The sequence below is a fragment of the Panulirus ornatus genome, chromosome 12 (genome assembly GCF_036320965.1).
Source record: "Panulirus ornatus isolate Po-2019 chromosome 12, ASM3632096v1, whole genome shotgun sequence".
In the NCBI taxonomy this organism is placed as follows: Eukaryota; Metazoa; Arthropoda; class Malacostraca; order Decapoda; family Palinuridae; genus Panulirus; species Panulirus ornatus.
In genome coordinates, this window is record NC_092235.1 from 26,542,632 (window position 1) to 26,564,599 (window position 21,968).

General features: G+C 41.9%; 1 protein-coding gene across 3 annotated transcripts in view; it reads left to right on the forward strand.

Moving 5' to 3' along the window:
- LOC139751919 (uncharacterized) overlaps positions 1-21,968 on the forward strand; it is a 146,242-nt gene that overhangs the window by 13,163 nt on the left and 111,111 nt on the right. For 2 of the 3 annotated variants that reach the window (XM_071667618.1, XM_071667620.1), the window contains exon 1: positions 16,199-16,421. The exons of the other annotated variant lie outside the window; for it this stretch is intronic. The gene's annotated coding sequence lies outside the window, so the exon portion shown is untranslated. Of the gene's footprint in view, positions 1-16,198; positions 16,422-21,968 lie in introns of those variants that run through there. 3 annotated transcript variants of the gene reach the window in all.

The following is a 21,968-nucleotide window of genomic DNA, read 5'->3' on the forward strand; positions in this document are numbered from 1 at the left end:
TAAATTTGACCACCAGCTCCAAGTGGACTCTGACGTTTTTGTATACTGCAATTTGTGCACTTAGCGTCGCCTTCACCCCAATCAGAGAATTACTTGATCTTTTTTTTTTTCAGTCGTTGTTGGTATGCTGCTGGCGTTTAAAACGGGTGTGTCCCTGTAGATAATATGAGTAATGGATTCTGTGGTGTTTTGCATCGCTCCGAATCCGGGTTACTGGTTCACTTGATACGCGACCAAAACATTTCGATTAAAAGTGCTTTTTATATAATGAAGTTTGAATTGTACCAAATGATAGAAATTATTTTGCTGTAAATTTTCGTTTTTTTTTGTTCGTCTTTTAAGTAAGATTGTGAACAAGTCATGGAAGAAAGGTTCAAATTTATATTGAATGATTTATGTGAAGCTGCTGGTGCTTAGGCGCGCGTGTTCATGCGCGGAACACCTTGAGCTATGACTTCATTTTTTTATGCAAGATACACCCTATACAGGTAGCGGGGGACGGGGGGGGGGGGAGGCCCGTTGTGTCCGTACAAGGAAATAAGATCGACCAGACTGAGTGTTAAGTATATCAAGTAATCGACGCCGAAGCCATGAAAACGCGTTGAAGATAATCTCTTATTAATGAAACTTTGCCTGGGTTTGTTTACATCGAGCGAGAAGTGTTCGAAAACCATGTCTGCCTTCGGTATCCTTCATTGACTACCATCATCTACTGTGGTATGGAAGTATCTCGCGTGACAAGTGTTCACGATGGCTTTCGACAGTGGTTGATGAGGTTTCGGTATTTATTTTGGTTCGCGCTTATTCTCACCTAGTGATACCTAGGTCGGGTTATAGGTCGAGACGCAGCCTTGATCGGTACGCTTCCGTGCCATCTGCGTCATCCATTGTATCGTAGTTGGTGACCAGATGAATGAGATGTAACAACAGAGAAACATTCTGCCATTCGACATGATTCCTCATTGATGTTTAATCTCGAGAAGCTGTGTGTCGTCTTTGTTGTCAACCTCAAGAGATGGTGACCCTTCTCCGAATCTGAATTCTAATTGATCCTGTAAGTGAGTCTGCTGATATCCTCCGTGAAAGCAGACTCTTCATTCATCAGATGTCATATTCATTCGCTTGATCATCTTTAAGTTGCAAGTTAGAATTCCTGTTTATATATATATATATATATATATATATATATATATATATATATATATATATATATATATATATATATATTCTTTCTTTCAAACTATTCGCCATTTCCCGCATTAGCAAGGTAGCGTTAAGAACAGAGGACTGGGCCTTTGAGGGAATACCCTCACCTGGCCCAGTTCTCTGTTCCTTCTTTTGGAAAATTGAAAAAAAAAAAAAAAAACCGAGAGGGGAGGATTTCCAGCCCCCTGCTCCCTCCCCTTTTAGTCGCCTTCTACGACACGCAGGGAATACGTGGGAAGTATTCTTAATCCCTTATCCCCAGGGATAATATATATATATATATATATATATATATTTATTTATTTATTTATATATATTTATTTATTTTGCTTTGTCGCTGTCTCCCGCGTTAGCGAGGTAGCGCAAGGAAACAGACAAAAGAATGGCCCAACCCACCCACATACACATGTATATACATACACGTCCACCCACGCAAATATACTTACCTATACATCTCAACGTATACATATACAAATACACACACAGACATATACATTTATACCCATGCACATGATTCATACTTTCTGCCTTTATTTATTCCCATCGCCAACCCGCCACACATGGAATAACAACACCCCCCCCCCCCCCTCATGTGGGCGAGGTAGCGCTAGGAAAAGACAACGAAGGCCCCATTCGTTCACACTCAGTCTCTAGCTGTCATGTAATAATGTACCGAAACCACAGCTCCCTTTCCACATCCAGGCCCCACAGAACTTTCCATGGTTTACCCCAGACGCTTCACATGCCCTGGTTCAATCCATTGACAGCACGTCGACCACGGTATACCACATCGTTCCAATTCACTATTCCTTGCACGCCTTTCACCCTCCTGCATGTTCAGGCCCCGATCACTCAAAATCTTTTTCATTCCATCTTTCCACCTCCAATTTGGTCTCCCACTTCTCCTCGTTCCCTCCACCTCTGACACATATATCCTCTTGGTCAATCTTTCCTCTCTCATTCTCTCCATGTGACCAAACCATTTCAAAACAACCTCTTCTGCTCTCTCAACCACATTCTTTTTATTACCACACATCTCTCTTACCCTATTATTACTTACTCGATCAAACCACCTCACACCACATATTGTCCTCAAACATCTCATTTCCAGCACATCCACCCTCCTGCGCACCACTTTAGCCATAGCCCACGCCTCGCAACCATACAACATTGTTGGAACCACTATTCCTTCAAACATACCCATTTTTGCTTTCCGAGATAATGTTCTCGACTTCCACACGTTCTTCAAGGCTCCCAGAATGTTCGCCCCCTCCCCCACCTTATGATTCACTTCCGCTTCCATGGTTCCATCCGCTGCCAAATCCACTCCCAGATATCTAAAACACTTCACTTCCTCCAGTTTTTCTTCATTCAAACTTACCTCCCAATTTATATATATATATATATATATATATATATATATATATATATATATATATATATATATATAAAGAAGTCGCAGTTATTTTCAAAAACTGTGATTTTGATGAGAGAAATTAATCTATATATTTAAATGTTTTGTTCGTGAAAAGGGACATCTGTGATGCATGTAAATGTTATGTAAATATATTTGCACCAGTTATGCACTGGGTATTTCATTATATGTCTAGGTTCAATAACTTACAGGCTTATTTTTGCGGTGATTGTAAAGATTTTTGAAATTGTACTTATTTCAAATTTTGACCTCAAGGAATTTTTCGGTCTGATACATTCAGTTTGAGTTTGAACTGTATTTCTCAATGATAGTTATTAAAGACAAATTTGTCGGATATTTAGGGAAAACTATTTTTTTGTATATAAAGCAAAAGATTAAGGGAGAACTGTACATTCCCAAGCTGGTACCAGACACTAGAGGTGTCTGGCAACTTGCATGTCTCGCCACTCCTTGTTCTTCTAATCTTGTTGGACGATTTTCTCTCTTTCTCTCTGCCTCTCCTTCCTTCTTTTTCGACGAGAAAATCTGTTTCTTGTCATCAGTCCAATGAAAGTCACGGAGAAGACTCCGATAAAAGTTAATGCAGAATTTGCATTCGTGATCGGAACACGCCATCGAAACATTCGTAGGTTGCCCGAATCAGATTTCGGTGATTTCAGAATAACCCATCTGTACTTCACAGTCTTATTATACTCGGTTTATTTTAGAGGAGACATTGCCCTTATGATGTGCGTGAGGGTTCGCGACGAGTTTTGCCAGCCGTATAATCCCGGGCAGAGTTTATTCCGTGACAACATGGCGTGTTGACAACGCCAGCCATCTTCCCACACACACCACAGGGGTCACCCGAACGCTACTAACTGACTCCGGGGAAATAAAAGTACATCAGTGATTCATCTAAGTAATGACAGGATAGTGCTTAAACCTCGGTAGTAATGATCGACTAACGACGGCTATTGACTTGAATTCGAAAAACAGGAATTATATGTTTTGGCGAATTCAGGAGCTGATTTGATTTGCGGTTTTGTAATCACTGACCTGAATGGCTTGTTGACATCTTTTCCCAGGATGATCGGATTTCATGGCGCAGGAAAGAAAAAAGAAAAAAAAAAATAACCAGAATTTACCATCCTGTAGACGCACCCCGACCTGAGTACACACACACACACACACACACACACAGTAGATGACCATTGGCTATGTCCGAGAAAGTAACAAGGTCATTTAAGTTTGTCAGTTTAACTCCAAGGCAAACAGCAATATGGTCGTATCTTTATACTGTAATTCTTTCGTGGGACTGCATGAAATAATTCAGTTACGTTGAAGATACGTGATAAAGAAAAGAAGAAAACAAACGAGACAATATTGTCTTTCACGAATTTTCTCATGTTCTCAAGGCTTGGCAACACCCTACTGACGTTTTCACTTGTGACTAACGCGAGAAACAACGAAGAAACCCCACAAGTCTAAGTTGGACGGCAGGAAACCCCAGGGTGGGAAACCTGTGCTGGGGGCGAGGTCAAAGGCCGCCAGAGGTCACTTTCCTCAGCCGGGTGGTTAGGTTAGGCCGGGCAGGAAGCCCGCCATCTTTCGCACCTAAACTTCTGCTGATGCGCAGAGAATGGCGCTCCGGGAAATTGTTATTTACAACTCAAGAAATAACTAGACTCTCTCCTTCGTACTGCATCCAGCAGTGGTATTTGCTATGTGTTCCTTGTTTTGAATTTTGGTTTATTGAAGATGGATACAAATGTATATTATTACTAAATACGAAAGCTGGCCAGGTTACGCACCATTGTATTATGTGTTTGTAAAAGATTTTTTTGTATGACTAAAGTGGGTTTAGAGATCAAAAGTATGGTGTATTATTTGCTTCTGTTTTATCATAACTATATCGCCTTTAAGTAGACTTAGTTTAAAAGGAATAAAAAGAAAAAAATGATTTTATCAGTGTAGCTGGATTGGCTGTGTACTTTCCAGTTTATCTTTGTTGTTCATCTTTAGTAAGATGTGTCAGTGTCAAGAGAAGGTCAGAGCGAGAGTTTCGTGTGTGTGTGTGTGTGTGTGTGTGTGTGTGTGTGTGCATATTTTTACATACTGGGAGAGAGTTTTATACTTATGAGGTCCCGACTTTTAACCTCTTGTTATTTTTTCCTTTTTCAAATGTTTTCAGCATTTGTCGCTTCTTCAGTTAGCTTGTTCTGTCCACCTACTGTTTTGAGACATTAGTACATGCGTGCATCTTTGCCATGAGTGCCATGTGTTCTTTGGGTGTTATGTTCTTCAGTATCTCTAAGAAATGTTCATTTTTCATTGTCAGCAAGTGTGTGGCTGCCTTCTTCCCCAAGTGGTTTATTTCTCTTCCTTCGGGTACGCCCTTTTCTTGGTCTCCTTTAAACCTTCTCTATCACATCTAAACGTTTCCTTATGGTTGGCGACGACGAAGATAGATAATTACGCTTCATCTCCAGATCAATAGATAATACATGACCTCCATCCTCAGGGTCCATATACTTAACTGTTGCTGACATGTGCTCAGCCAATTACTTCCTGCTCATCCCAGACGGTCATTTACAAGCCATGATTGTCAGTGATACTAGCCTGTAGTTAAGACCAAGTTATCTATTGCATCGTTAAGATGTATCTAACAATTGCTTCCTCTGTCTCTCACGGGGCCGATCCCTCCCTCCCACCCTTCCTCAAGTACGTCAACAAGATCTCAAGTGGCAGGTTAAGTGCGACTGAACACTCTGAGCAGCACATGGGGCCAGATGCCCACAAGGCCGAGGACTGTATTAGAGATCTGGATCCTTCAAGAGCCGATTGAACACCATGTATAATGATGTTAAAGGCTTTCCATGACCTCGCCTCCATCTCATCTAGGCATCGCTGGAGGCCAAGTGTCATTAATTGTTAATACACAGCCGACCGCTGCATTCACTTCTTCACAAAACCCTTGTGCTTGTGTCTGTCTTGCTTTCACTGGTGGTAAATGTGTGACACACGTGTTTATTGAAGTGGTCAGGATTTTTCTGCCACTTGTCCACAATACTCTATTATCATTTTTCCCAGTTCTGCTGAATTCACCTCTCTCTCTCTCTCTCTCTCTCTCTCTCTCTCTCTCTCTCTCTCTCTCTCTCTCTCTCTCTCTCTCTCTCTCTCTCTCTCTCTCTTGTTTTCTAAACGCTACATTGACAACGCACTATATTGGATATGTGAAGAGATAGAAATACATTGTTTGGAGATCTGATTTACGTTGTTCCACTACAGTTTCGGGCCGTCTATAGAAACACTCTTCTCAGGTGGTACGAGCAGAGACCCGGGGGGGGGAGGTGATAACATGTAAACTGCCTCAGGTAAACCTTTTGTATTTGACGTGTGTGTGTGTGTGTGGTGTGTGTTTATGTGTGTGTGTGTGTGTGTGTGTGTGTGTGTGTGTGTGTGTGTGTGTGTGTGTGTGTGTGTGTGTGTGTGTGTGACACTGGAAGGCTGGGCCACCCGCCACACGCTGTTACGTTAAGGCCCGAGTTGGCGACTAAAAGGGGAGGGAGCGGGGGACTGGAAATCCTCCCCTCTGTTCTCAAAGCTACCTCGCTAATGCGGGAAATGGCGAATAGTATGAAAGAAGAAAGATATATATATATATATATATATATATATATATATATATATATATATATATATATATATATATATATATATATATATATATATAAGAAAATGCTAATGCAAGGAATTAGACTATTTAGAAGTACTTACCCCAAGATTTAGCAAGGGAGAAACATAATCATGAAACATACCATCTTTCCCCACCATTTGCTGTGCCACCACGTCTAACATAACTGTCCTGACGACTAATTTACTGGTAATTTTACCGGTAATTTCCCGGGATAATTTGGATGCAGTCTGGTGTACCGGATACCCCCGGTCATCTGCCACTCGCGGAGGTGCCTTCATTTGTTATTATTATTATTATTATTATTATTATTATTATTGTTATTATTATTATTATTATTAATTATTATTATTATTCCTGAATAATAGCCCGAAAAGAAGTTGTGTCCTTTTAAATCTTCTTGTCACATTTTCTTCATAAAATAGAGAAGTTTGAGTTAAGTGTAATTACTATAGATATGCGAATAATTTGACTTTCATTCGTTGCAATTTGAACGTTTTTTCTCTGTTGGGCAAATATATTGACCTGGCAACGACATGGACAGTAACCAAATGTACGACGATGAATAGTTTGTATTATATAAATGATCCAGTTTATACCTACCTCATAATGTAATTTATTCATGATTTCATATCTTCCTTTTAAACGTAACATTTAAGTAATGGATAATAGACTTTAGAGAAGTTTAGTGTATATGCAGAGATGGTTCTGGGGGTACGCATTGTGTTGTTATTTTGTTAAGCGAAATTATTGTGTTGTGTCGTATGGCCACGACACAGGAGGGGGTTTGATGTCTGATTTAAACTGCCGATTACGACCCTTGAAACGACGGTTTGACCTTTGCAAACGACGGTACGACCCTTAGGGTGATGACGTAGTCATGCTGTGGTGATCAAGGGGTTAATTAATCTTATAACGATATATATATATATATATATATATATTCAGGAACATCGCACACACACACACAACTGCTCCACTGACCGTGGCCTCCATGTAGGAACACCTGCACACTCGCACATGTGTTGGACGAGGGAGCAGGTGTGTCACATGTTCACATGCTGAAACACATCTATGACTATTCACCCCAGTTTTTCTTCATCGCAACAATCTTTTAAAACTCGCATTTCCGTAAATCATTATATATATATATATATATATATATATATATATATATATATATATATATATATATATATATATATATATATATATATATATGTCTAAGTTTATTTTGCGTGTGCATTATCAGTTTGTATAGTTTGTCTGTACGTATTATGGATAATGTCTGACGTGTAGTGTTTATATTTATATCACGTATATTTATATATATGTTTATAGCGTATAAGAACTGTGGGTTGTGTTTGTTATCTGTAAGTCTCCTGTGAGGTACGTACATTGGACCGGCACAAACCGGGTCCAGTTGCGTCCCGGGTCAGAATTACCACATGTGTTAAAGGGAACGTACAGTATGCACCTGCCTGGCTTACACACACACACACACACACACACACATAGAGCTAGGCTAGCCTAGCATACATTGCTTCGGCTAGGGTGGCTAGGATAGATTATCACACGAATGTTTTGAACAATTTAAAAAGGAAGTCTTACATCAATTTTGATTTTTATCTATTTTAAATTGTGACGTTTTCCCTGCGGCTTCTCTCTCTCTCTCTCTCTCTCTCTCTCTCTCTCTCTCTCTCTCTCTCTCTCTCTCTCTCTCTCTCTCTCTCTCTCTCTCTCTCTCTCTCTCTCTCTCTGCGCTGTAAGTACGAGGCAGCTTTACGTAAAGCTTGCTATAATGCCTGAGGATTGGTGGTTGTTAGTGGTGTAGTTAGGATGGGAGGGGCCTGGTGCTGTTGGAGAGACGGGGTGTCAATCATGTTGGGTTTGGGGTGGGATCGTTGTGGCAAGTATTTATGTTACATTCTGCAGGTGTTGGATGTTTGTGGCCACCAGGCAGCTGGCGATTGTTCTGACGGCTTAGCTCTGTCTGCCTGGTGTATACAGTGTGGTTGACTTTGGTCTTGGAAGGTTGGGTGACCAGGTGATTCAGCTGTGGTTTGATATGGCTCGGATGACTTGTTTATAGAGTAAGCTGATGATGATGTTTGAGTTGATGGTAGTTACGTCCTACCCACTGTGGTTGGAGTACTGTTGAGTGGATATATATATATATATATATATATATATATATATATATATATATATATATATATATATATATATATATATATATATATATATATATATGTGTGTGTGTGTGTGTGTGTGTGTGTGTGTGTGTGTGAACAGATCTAGGCTGATCTGTAACTCAAAAAAATCAGTCATTATATACAAAGAAATCAGAGACGAAGCTCAGCCAACTGGGACATTAAGTACTTGAGACCACGACGCTTTCAGACTTCCTCGCTCTTGAGGATCTTAATGAGGGGAATGAGTGTCTGGGGGGGGGGGGGGGAGGCGCCCCCTTGGAGGAGGGGTCTTGCTTTGCTTGCCCCCCCCCCCCCTTGTTGAACCTAGATTAAGAATGCCATTCGGTTGATCTGTAAAGACACAAATGTTGTATCTTCAGTAATGAAGATATTATTCTTCGTGAATGGTTGACGTAGATGGGGTGTGTGTGTGTGTGTGTGTGTGTGTGCGCATGTGCGGCCGTGATTTTGTTCGCCAGGTGGTTGCATGGTGACTGAGGATTTGCCGAGATGGTTTTTGTCTCTCCGGGAAGTGCCAGAAACCTGCAGCGTCTTGTCAGGGTTGCTTCTGTCTGCCTCCCCAGCTCCCCACATGCCAGCGGGAAGCCCTTGAAGTTAAAGGGGCACGTGCAGGCTGGTGGTCTCCGGTCATGGGGCGCGCCAGCAAGAAGGCGCCCCTGGAGATGTTCGTGTAGATGTTCGCTGGGCGGGTTTTAACCCCCCCTCCCCCGTCCTCGCATGCGCAAAGGCTTAAATCTCAGTCAGCTATTTTCTTTTGCCTTTAAATCCACTATTCTTTTGTTAGCTTCATGCCAGGTAAGGGTAAACTAGGTTTAGCGTTGGTTGTATAAGTTGCATTGAAATTAAGGTTTAGGTAGTGTTAATTTTAGGGTACATTAGCGTAGGTTGTGTAAGGGAAGGTTAGGTTAAGGTAGGTTGTTTTAGGTAGCATTAAGGTTTAGACCTGCAGAAGTTGGCTAAGATTGAATGAATCCAAGTTGATTACGTTATCACCCGCTAACGGTTGATTACGTTATCACCCGCTAACGGTTGGAAATATAAGGTTCATATTTAATTAAACATTCACAATTTGCGTACCTACGAAAAGCTAGCCTTATCTGTATTGGACGTTCGTTAATCCATCTGCATCATCTGCAGTCGTACGCATGCGTTGTAGAGCTGTCGGTGGGGAAATTTAACCCCTCCCTCCCCCCCAGATATGAGATCCGTACCCCATACATGGACGGATCAATCCTGTGTGTCATCTGACCATTTGTTAAGAGGAGAATATTCGTCTGAGCACGACTCCCATTTTCTTAAAGGCAGACTTAGCCTTAGATGCAATATCGAGGATTATTGTTGTGTGTGTGTGTGTGTGTGTGTGTGTGTGTGTGTGTGTGTGTGTCTGTAGATACGTAATTATAATCTGTAATGGACTTGCAGAGAACACTGTCAGAGGTCTGCTATCTCGTAGCCTCGTATTTCTACGCTGTCCGTGTTCATTTGAACGGGTGCTTGTGTCTGTAAGTCTGTGTTGTCTGTAAGGGGTAACTCACCCCCCCCCCTACCCTTCCCCTCCCCCTTCCAGAGAGCGCCAGTGATCTACCCGGAAATGACCGAACACGCCGGACCAGCCCCGGAAAACCAAACATTGCGTTTGATCAGCTGTCTGGTTGGGGGGGATAGTGAGTGGGGTGTTTGTAGGGGGTGACTTGTTGGGGGTTGATGTGGGGTTACCTGGTGAGGGGGAGGAGGAGGAGGAGTCTAGTACGTGGGTGGAGGAGGAGGAGGGGTGGGTAGAGGGGGTTAATGTAGAAGATATTCATTGTTTACGGTAACGTATTATTCACCACTTCGTATCATATGCATTGAAGATGCACACGAGGACCTGTAAACATAAAGGATATAGAAAAAAGGTGTTTATAAAAAACAAAGTAGTATTAGATTCTCCACCAGGGCTTTCAGTTTTAATGAAGACGAGCGTGGACGTGAAACAAATGACATTCTGCATTATTATACTTTTCCCTATACAGATTTATGCATTTGGGAATATGAATTACTGTCACATTTTAATCTGACAACTGCAGTCGATATTTTGTATCATAACATTCAGCTGTTCAGCAGCAGGGAAATACTCTTATACAGTTCAGTAGTATTCTCAGCGACATTTGTTTTGTCTTCATAAAAGAAATTTGTTCCTTATAAATTTCCTATTAGTTTCTTGTCTTTTTTTTTTATATATTTTTTTCCATATCATATTTAATCATTTTTAGGGTATATTTTTCCTTTGTTATGTATATAAATGAACATATAACGCATGGATGCCGAAGATGATTTAATCAGATAACAGTGAGCGCAGAATATACATGTATGTTAATTAGTACATTTATTCATCTTTCGAATTGTGAAATGTTCTAATGAATCAGTCATCTGCTCTGGCAGCTTACCAAGTCTTTTTCCAGGTAAAGTGATAATATAATCATCACAGTCAAGTTCGACGGAGAATATGAGTTCATGCTAATGAACGCCTGTGTGATAAATTAGTTAGTCTAATTTGCGGACGTTGGAATGACGGTCTGGGAAGCCGTGTTCGTACAATATGGATTCAGAATCCGGATTTTGTCTGTGTTGCCGGAATCCGACCAGAATCCTTCGCGCCACTAATGCTTACAATTAGAATAGGATAAAGACACGATTACGGAGACTTGATAAGTGAGTATTATCTTTTAATTAGCTAATCTGAGCCAACTTGACTTTACCTAACCCGAACTGAATAAAACAACATGTTAGAAGTATTGTATAAGTATATTCACACATTTTTCTTTTTAAACCTAATCTGTACAAAGCTAACCCATTCCAACAGTAACTAATAATGATCAACTTGCGCATCTTGCGTTTAAAAATCATGCCATTAAAAAAGAAAAAGAAAATTGAAACTCGGTGATATATATAGTGAGTAACGATTATATGAAATAATTACAACAGTTTTACTGGCCCGCATCCCCGAGTGTACAGGGTGCAGCCTACATCCTGACTACGCCGGATGTCAATAAACTTTAGAAAAAAAAAAAAGAAAAAAGAAAAGCCATCATTATGTCGGGGGAAAATCTGATTTAAAAGCAATCGGACGTGAAATTATGAGAGTTGTGTTCGCTGGAGTGTGACCCGCTGACAAAGAACACCCACCCTCCCCACCTCCCAATGCACGCCCTAAGTCGGGGTTGTGTTTTAAGAGATATTGCTTGGCCTCTGAACATCGCTTAGATACGTCCCCTTGATCTACACGTAGCGCCATCTTGCTGATTACTCTCTCTCTCTCTCTCTCTCTCTCTCTCTCTCTCTCTCTCTCTCTCTCTCTACTCATGATGGTTCAATAGAAACCAATGAAAAAAAAAAAAAGTAATCCGTAAATTATAGGTATTTGTTAAAAGATTAATTATATCGATTTTTTTATGGTAGAAAAAAAGGATAAAGTGTTTTTTTTACGGTAGAAAAATATAAAGTGGTTCTTCATGCCCACCCGTGATAAGATGTCAAGGTAAATGTATTTCAAAAGTGTATCGTCACACCACCCTGTCTTTAATTGACGCTAAGGGCATTTCGGTAGAGGTGACGAGATTGTCCCGAGAGAGAGAGAGAGAGAGAGAGAGAGAGAGAGAGAGAGAGAGAGAGAGAGAGAGAGAGAGTTCCGCCTCCCGCGTGGGTTTACAGAACAAAGGAATAATTGGTCCATCAGTTCCCTGAGATGACGTAGAAGATGATTGATTGACGTGATGTAACGGTCTGTCATCAGTGTTGGTCAAGGTCAGGTCTTGGCTGTGTTACGTAAATACAACTGCATCAAATAAGATTAAAAAAAGAAAAAAGAAAATTGTAAGTTGTTTTGTGGAATATAGTGATGGTATTGTTATAAAGCTTGGTTGAGTTAAGATTGGACGGGTGATTTAGCCTTTATTGACGGTACGACCCTTCAACGAGACGGCACGACCCATGGCTATAATGACCTTTGACCTTTGACCTGACCAGGTCGTCATTAAACAAGTGTATTACCCCGACATGCCATAAGTACAGTTGGGGTTAAATGATACTTGGAAATAGAGCCGGAAAGTAAAATATTCGAAGCCTCGGTCAAGTTTTGTGCAATACGGAAACTCACGCGAAGACGGTCGGCCATGTTTGTTGACCGAATCATTCTGAATACGTGAACGAGTTGATGGGAATGGAAGTATGGGAAGGGGTTGAGGCCTTGCCAAGGCCGTACGTTACCCCGCCCATTCTTGACATTCCTGACGTAGATGATTATGTCAAGGGCGAGATTAGAAATTCTGTGGTGGTAAATATGTACAATGTTGCCAGTGACAGACGTACGTATTAACTGTGTGGCTGGCGCCTCAGATTCATGATAAAAAGGCAATCAATACAAAAGCATTTTTTTTGTGTGATGAAAATTTTGTGTTACTCGTAAATACGATTTTTTTTTCTCTCCTCTCAGTCATGATTTTTACCTAAGGATTGTATATTACATGTTATATACCGACCGAATTAGTACAATTTCCACTACTTTGAGTTGTAAAAGTCTTCCCCCCTCCCTCCCTCCCTCCCGTAATCACCTTCTGGTTTAAGCCAATTACAGGAAAGGTGACGTTAGTCTTGTTAGGTTATGGCAGTTCCAGTGGTGCTGGATGAAGAGGAATGGGGATGGTCTGACAAGGTTGTCTTCGTGTATCCATTATAACTACATGTCACTGTATCAACCGTGTATAGATGTAAACGATGGTTCTGTAATTATGGTAACACTTGCTTAACGACCCTTGAGTATAATGGCCTCGACCTTTTTTTGATCTTAAAGGTTCAGGTCAAGTGTCCCCCACGCCTTCCTATGTAAGGGTCGTAGTTGTGCACAAGGGTCGTACCGTTGTGTTAAGAGTGGTCAGGTAGTTAATTGTGGTGGTTAGGTTTTATAAAGGACTTAGCTTCAGCCGGGAAGGAGATAGCTTTGATAATTAGCTCTGTCTTAGCTTTGATGGAAAGCTTGAGGATAAGATATGGTTGAGTAACATACACAGTAACGAATTACCATGTACGACCCTTTACAACGACGGGGCGAGTCTTAGCAGGTTGTGATAGGTGGCATCACAACCAATAATTGGTTATAATAGTCTTAAGATTATGGCGAGGAAGATCTTTTTTTTTTTTTTTCATGGTAGGGTTGTGTCCATGTGGTCACGTGGTGTGAGGAAGCCATTGTGGCGATGAGGTACGCTGGGGAACCAGAGAAGTTGTGGTTATCGCCAGGAATTTGTGAAGGCCGGACGTATTGTGGTTTGTGTTTCCTCGACCACCACAGAGGTAAGGGGATACACACACACACACACACACACACACACACACACACACACGGGACTCCTTGGTTTACTGGTGAGCGTTATTGACCGCGAATCAACGCGGGTCCGGCACGGGTTCGAATCCTGGGCGCGGCAGTCTGTCCTACACCCAGCCCAGTTGTTCATCCTTCCCTCGGGGGAGCGACCTCATCACAACCCTAATGATTCTAGACCACGGTGGTGACGTCAGTACTGTACTGACCGTCGATAGATAGATAGATAGATAGATAGGTAGGTAGGTAGGTAGATTTCCATTGTTAAACTTATACATATGTATGATGACTTAGGGAAAACACTAAATATGTTTATTTGTTTAGTAGGGAGCCACTTGTGAGGGATATAGAGGAAACACCAAATATGTTCATTTATACAGTGGTGGAGCCACTTGATTCATAGGGGAAACACCAAATATGTTAATGTATATAGTGGGTGAGCCACGTTCTTCATAGAGGAAACACTAAATACATTAGTTAATACAGTGGGTGAGCCACTTTATTCAGAGGAAACACTAAATATGTTAGTTTATACAGTGGGGGAGCCTTTTTATTCAGAGGAAACACCAAATATGTTAGTTTATACAGTGGGGGAGCCACTTTATTCAGAGGAAACACCAAATATGTTAGTTTATACAGTGGGGGAGTCACTTGATTCAGTGGGAGAGCCACTTGTGAAGGATGCATGCATAATACGTCATACCCAGAGGCGCGCCTGTGTAATGGAGGATCATTTTCTCATGGAATTTGGGATTGAGGATGTTACGTGGAGTGTGAAGGGCGAACGTAGGGTGCAGGGAGAGAGAGAGAGAGAGAGAGAGAGAGAGAGAGAGAGAGAGAGAGAGAGAGAGAGAGAGAGAGAGAGAGAGAGAGGTGGCTGTCTCTTTAGTGTTATATAACGGAAGCCATATATAGAGAGGGAAGGGGGGGGTGGACCTATGATGGGGATTGTGTGGTGATGGTGAAGTGATGGTGATGGTGATAGTGTAGTGATGGTTTGTGGTGAGGGTTGACGTTTTGGTTATACTTGTGATGCCGTTGATAATGATAATAACAACAGTGATGAAATAATAATAATAATGATTAATGATAATGATAATTTGGTAAAAGATGATTATATTAATAATAATGATAATAATAATAATAATAATAATAATAATAATTATTATTATTATTATTATTATTATTATTATTATTACCATCGGTTTACTGGATTAAGTTCTGCCAATTCTGAAACTGTAGATATGTTACACACTGTAGACATTGTGACTACAGCGAGGGGAAGGTGTTTAACAGCCTTCACACCAACATTAGGTTGTTAGTCTGGCGATTACTGATGGTGTTGACAGTGGTTGGGATGGGACTGTTGTCGTAGCCGTCTGCACCAGCTGGGATGGGCTCGGTGTGTTTGTGGTGACGACCTGCAACTCGGGGACGAGGGATCTCTGGTGGCAGGTAACGGTGGCGGGGAGGGTGCAGGTGATGGTTGGAGAGAGTTGTTGGTGTATGAGAGAGACTGAGGGAGATCATGGAGGCTGGTGTTGGAGTTAGTTCCTGTGATGGAGATGGTATTGATAGGTGAGGAAGTGTTGTAGATAGTGTTGGTGATGGTGATGAGGGAGTCTGTGTTGGAGGAATGGTCATTCCTGGTTCTGGTTTGAGGCGATGGTGTCAGCCGTGGTATGTGTGTGGTAGAGTGGCCTGTGGTAGGCGCGGCGACGGTGGTAGAGGCCTGCGGTAGCGGTGATGGTGTCGGCGGCGGAAGTCATGGCCGCGGCTGCGGCTGTGACCTGCCGCGCCGCACAACTCATGTCACTTCCGCTGCTCCTTCCCTCCTCACCCCCCCCCCCCGGCGCTGTCCGCATACTTACCCCCCCCTACGTTATATTTAATCACACTTGTATATCACCTACTCCTCAGGAAAATGAATAATATATATAATCTGCTTGGTATTTATGATATAGTTAATGTCACGTATGTAAGTTCGCCAGGCGGATCTGACTTGCGACACACAAGTCACTCGGAGGAAACACGGCGCCATTAATGGTATCTGGCAACTGCCGGGGGTAGCGCACTCACCTGCTGTTTTTCCCATGGCTGACGTACGATAAACAATTTCCATGTTTCGTTAGATATGCCGACCATTGAAAAGATGACACCAAAAGCGTTATAATATATAATCTATATATACAATAATACATCGAGTATAAATGTAATATTTTAGTAAAACATGAGAAGAATGAAAAACCGCATCTTTCGTACCGTACGACATTCCCGGCGGCCAAGCGTGAGCGGCGGCAGTACCCCCGTGGACGTCGGCGGCATTGAGTGTCTTGACAGGTGTCAAAGTGTTCGATAGTTCTCCGTCCGTCGCTAGGCCTATATCTCTCGTATATTGATCAGTGGCAGCTTGGCTTGGGCCTGTGCATATCCCCTTGTGGAGATCAGTGACGTGTCTGTGATAATTTCCTGGATTTCGAGTTAATTCTGATGGAGCTGCAGGAGATCAGCGCGCTACCTCATGTGTTGAGGGTAAGTGGGAAAAGAGTAGTGCATGGCGGGGGTGTTGTAGGGCCTCACATCATATAGGTGCTTTACTGGGTTGTTGGGGGGTCTCACGCGAAGCAACAGCTCATTTTGGGGTTGTTCAGGGCTTAACAGCTTATGATGGGACTGGTAAGGGTCCAAACAACAGCACAAGGTTGGAGCATTAGGGGACTTCGGCACCAGCTCATTGTTGGGATTGTTAAGGGCCAAGGCAATAGTTAATGGTGGGGTTGTTAAGGGCCTAGGCAATAGTTCATGGTGGGGTTGTTAAGGGTCAAGGCAAAATAGTTCATGGTGGGATTTTTAAGGGCCAAGACAATAGTTCATGGTGGGGTTGTTAAGGGCTTTGGCAGTAGTTCATGGTGGGGTAGTTAAGGGCCAAGCAATAGCTTTTTGGGATATTAAGAGCTCAGGCAATACCTAATGGTGGGGTTGTTCATGCTTGGGGTTCAAAGGCCTTAGAGGAATAGCTGAAGTGGGGGTGTTAAGGGGCTAGGCAGTAGCTTGTGGTGGGGTTGTTAATGGCCTTGCCAGTAGCTCAGGATTGGGGTGTTAAAGGCCAAAATAGCTTATGGTGGTTTGTTGAAATCTCACCATACACCCTTCAGGATTTGCATTACGCCAGGTAGTGAAGTATTAGATATGTTAGAAATAGCTGGTGTTTCTGTTGAACAAAGAATTACTGTTCTACTGAGAGTTCTGAGTTATATGTAAATACATTTACCTTTACATCTTACTTTTCAGAGCTTCGCCGTAATACATACCTATAGTTAAGTGGTCCTAAATGGATGTGATTTCAGTAAGTTGTTAATATAAGTTTTATTGAGGTGGAAAAAAAAATGTGGGAACATCCCTGTGGCAGCAACAAAGACACACGGCGAGACCATAAATGTTGCAGTTTGATGAAGGTAATGATGTTATATGACTAACTGTTGTGGACTGTGTGTATTGTGTAATAGATACCATACAGTGGTGCTTGACCATGGTCGCCCCTCGATTGTTACATATCCTGACTGGTGTATACATAACTACATGTATACACGCAGATATATATATATATATATATATATATATATATATATATATATATATATATATATAGGTAGATAGATTTAGATAATAAACTCCGTAGGAGGCTAGAAGTGTTTTGATAAACCCCAATTCAAAGTTGTTTATCATATCTTATTTTGGTGTAAACTTATGGTATCCTGAATTAAGTGTATAAAGTACCTTTATGTCGTAGACATAGACCTGATGTAGATGATGTATGTACATAATTTTAAGTAGAAATAGGCGCCATATTGCTCAAAATTACTGTCAACAAGGATGGTTGGAGAAGCCATGCAAGAGGCGTGTGAGTGAGTCAGTCGAAGGCCTTCACCGAAGCTCCACCATCATGGCTGATGAAACAAGGAAATACTCATGTATTGTCCAGTTCCTGGAAAACCCATTGGCCAGAGTAAACTCATTATGTGCGTGGAGATAGTCACTAGTCCATTATATAAGTAGGATACCATATATATGATGTACCCTTTTCGTCATATTCCCAAAGTTGTGAGCCATCGATGGGCCAGGCTTTGATTTAAGAAGTGTATGTTTGTAAAGCGGTAGATTAAGTTAGGTTAGGATATTTGCTGGACTAAACTCTGTAGGGTTGATTGCAGGCGAGGAAAATTGGCCGTGTGTTCAATGGCAGACGCAAACAGACCAGACTGATCGTTAGGCTCGGGTTATCGATCCGTGCAGCCGTAACTTACCCGTAGAACCGCTTGATCTAGGTCGGTATTCACGCTCTTTGTGTGATTCCCTGTGTCCTTGACCTCTGACCTGTTGAGCTAAAAATGTATGGTGGACAGGTTATTATCCAGGGTACAGAGGAGTGTCGAGTGTGGTGGCTAATATCACCTGTTATCGGGTTCATATGTGTTATCAGGGGGAAAGACGAGACTAGGCTGTACCCACGTCATGGCTCGGGGTAATTAATTAGTCTCTCTCTCTCTCTCTCTCTCTCTCTCTCTCTCTCTCTCTCTCTCTCTCCATTCTTTCTTTTGCCTATTTTTGTGTTTAATGTATATATTTTTGTGTTGTATATATTTTTGTGTTTATTGTATAATGGTTTATTGGCAGTAGTCAGAGGGCGAAAATATGCGAAAAATATACACCAGTAGATATGGTGGATATATATCTTTTTTTTTTAGTTCAGAAATTAATAAGTTGAAGTTGATATATTGATCATTGATGATGGGATGGTTCTTCTCGTGGTGCGTACCATCTAACAGCTGGGATGGGGGTCGATTCCGTTTTGGTGCCGAACTGCAACTAGGGAAGGAGGGATCTTTGGCGGCGGAGTTGGTGCAGTAGTGTCTCCCCGAACTGTGGGGTGAATTTAGAGGTGATTGCCTTGAGTGATTTATTTAAGTTTCAGAAGAACGTTCAGTTCTCTGAATATTTGCCGTGTGTTTATTCCGTTTCATAATGGTTTATCTCGACATTTATTCTCATGTATATTTTCTAAAAGTCTTATAAACAAACGACTGATAATCATTAAGCTGTTGATGTAAAGCTGAAAGATAAGCTTGTGCAAGCGAGATGTATTTACCCCTGAATATTTAATTTTGTATTGAGCCCAGAAGATTTTATGTAAGAATTTGAATATCTTATGTATATACCGGTATGAATATATTATTAGTTATGTAACCTGAAGATCTCTTCTTATGGGGATACTGCTTTTTCAAGGCTGCACTCCGATTGAGGGCAGGGAAAGGTGGACACCTAAGTAGTTTCTGGGAGAATCTTCGTCTGGTGATGATGATGATGATAATGATATCCTTGACGAAGGTGACTTTCCCGTGGTCCAACACAAGCAGACGGAGTTTTCATTACACACACACACACACACACACACACACACACACAACACACACACACACATATATATATATATATATATATATATATATATATATATATATATATATGTATATATATTGAAAACTAGAGAGTAGGTGCTAGCGAATGAGGCCATTTCTTCGTCTCTTCCTGGCGCTACCACTTCAACACGGGAAATAGCGAATATATATATATATATATATATATATATATATATATATATATATATATATATATATGTGTGTGTGTGTGTGTGCGTGTATGCGTGTGTGGACGTGTATGTGTATACTTGTATATGTGGGTGGGTTGGGCCATTCTTTCGTCTGTTTCCTTGCGCTACCTCGCAAACGCGGGAGACAACGACAAAGTATAATCCTCTCCTCTCAATTCTAATTTTCCAAAGGAAGGAACAGAGAAGGGGGCCAAGTGAGGATTCCCCCTAAGACTCAGTCCTCTGTTCTTAACGCTACCACGCTAACGCGGGAAATGGCGAATATTATAAAAAAATTATATATATATATATATGTATATATATATATATATATATATATATATATATATATATATATATATATATATATATATGGTTGATGTAAATGAAAGGCAGTGGTTGGTTGTAGTAAAGTTTGAAGGCATTTCATGATAGCAAATGAATCAACGGTTTCCGGTGACGTCATACCTCTGGCGGGTACTGATTGGCTGCTACTCATCACTTGGTATGCTGCTTCAGCTAAACTGGTATCCGCTTGATATCCTGATCCCAGCTGTCGACATACTACTCCGCGGATCTAATGCTAATCGAGAGGGAGAATTGTAAAACTTGTGGTATTTTTTTTTTGCATGTGAAAGTCCACTGGGTCGTCTTTACGTCGAAGGCTGTTTAAAAGGTCCGCTTGAAATTTCCCTTTTACATCCTTAGCTGATTGTTCGCCTGCATTCCCCTGTGAATATTGTCTGGCAACCGTTCATGCAATGTTCCTCTTGTGAGAATTTGTTAATAATCGTATCTAATTACTTACAATCGGTTACAAATGGTCAAATTCATAAATATAGTTTCCTGGTTAATGCCTTGGGTAATGTTACGTGTGGATTTTCCCTCTTAAAGCCTCAGGCAGGGATACGCACATGGCGGCCTGTGACGTCACTCGGCTGACTCACAGGACCACTGTTGCCAACTTGTCATCATATTTTAATTTTAAAACAACTTTGCACGTGAAAGTATGAATTGAGTATACTCATGATAAAAACATGTCTATGAAAATGTGTAGGTAATGTTAAGAAAGGTCTAGAGGGGAAGATAGGAGAAGATCTGGGTCTTTTGGAGTATTAGAGCATCTTTAGGGCTAGGCCATGCCAGACCGGACAGCAGTCGGTACAAGGTCACATGGTGTGGTTTAGGCGTGGATGTCCACTCCCTCTGTGTGTGTGTGTGTGTGTGTGTGTGATTAACTACTTGTGTGTACAGAGGGACTCGCACGGCCCCCTAGCTGTTACCCCAATATATATATTTTTTTGTTACTGATCATATGACTTGATTCTTAAAGATGTCAGGTCAAAGGTGAAGCCATCACGACCTAAGTGTCATATCGTTGTGGTCACGATGTTCCACAGATGTAGTCTGTCCTCAAATAACTTGTTCCAGTCATTCCCTGTTCCGTTACCTCTAACAAGTAAACAATATTGTTTGACAGTTAGTGACATTTCTTGTGTTTTGTCCGTTGGCTTCTCTGATTATTATTGATGCTCCTTTTGAAGAAATTTGCTCACTTCTAGTTTTTTCACTTATTTCAAAGTGTAGGAAGAAGAACATGTTAGTATGGGCCTGTGGTTATGAGTGGGTATGCTTGGTTAGTTGCGTGCGTGAGTGTGATGAAAGGGTGAGTGTGTCTGTGTGCAAGAGATGGGTAGTTGCGTGCGGGGGTGGGGGTAGGGTTGGGGGTTGGGGGTGAGTGATGGACACATGCAGAGGGAAAGTGACCGCCCAGCCTTTCACCCGCAAGCTATACTCACCGGTCTGTCCACCCCGCATCCCTCTGTCTCCCCCGGTGTCTCCCCACACCCCTCTACCTCCCCCTGGTCTCCCAACACCCCTCTATCTCCCCTTGGTCTCCCCACACCCTTCTACCTCCCCCCCTGTTCTCCCCATACCCCTCTATCTCCCCCTGGTCTCCCCACACCCATCTCCCTCTCTGTGACCCCTCCCTCCGTACCCTCCCATCTCCCCCTCCTGTACCCCGCTGCCTGACGTAACCTCCCTCCCCCCACCTCACCCCTACCCCACCCGGCACCGTTGGGGCGACCCGCCAACATTGTCTTTTGTTCTGGACCTTTTCCTCCGTCAGGGCTGAAGGTTTAGGGCAGATTATCCGCGTTGGCTGGACTGAATTTAGGGCAGACTCCGGTCTATTATTCGATTAACATATGTTTAATAATAGTGCGGTCTGGAAGGTTATAGGTAGGGCATATTTCTGGGCAAGTTGCCTCTTGTGTAGGAATTTTACAGCAAGGGATACGAGTTTTAAGGAAGTTGTTCCTTGTATGAGGCGATGGGGATTTTTTAAGGCTGGCCTCCAGATGCGGGATGTTGAGTTTTAGGGAATCTTTCCCACAAGAATTGCTTTAGGTAGGTAGGAATGAAAGAGA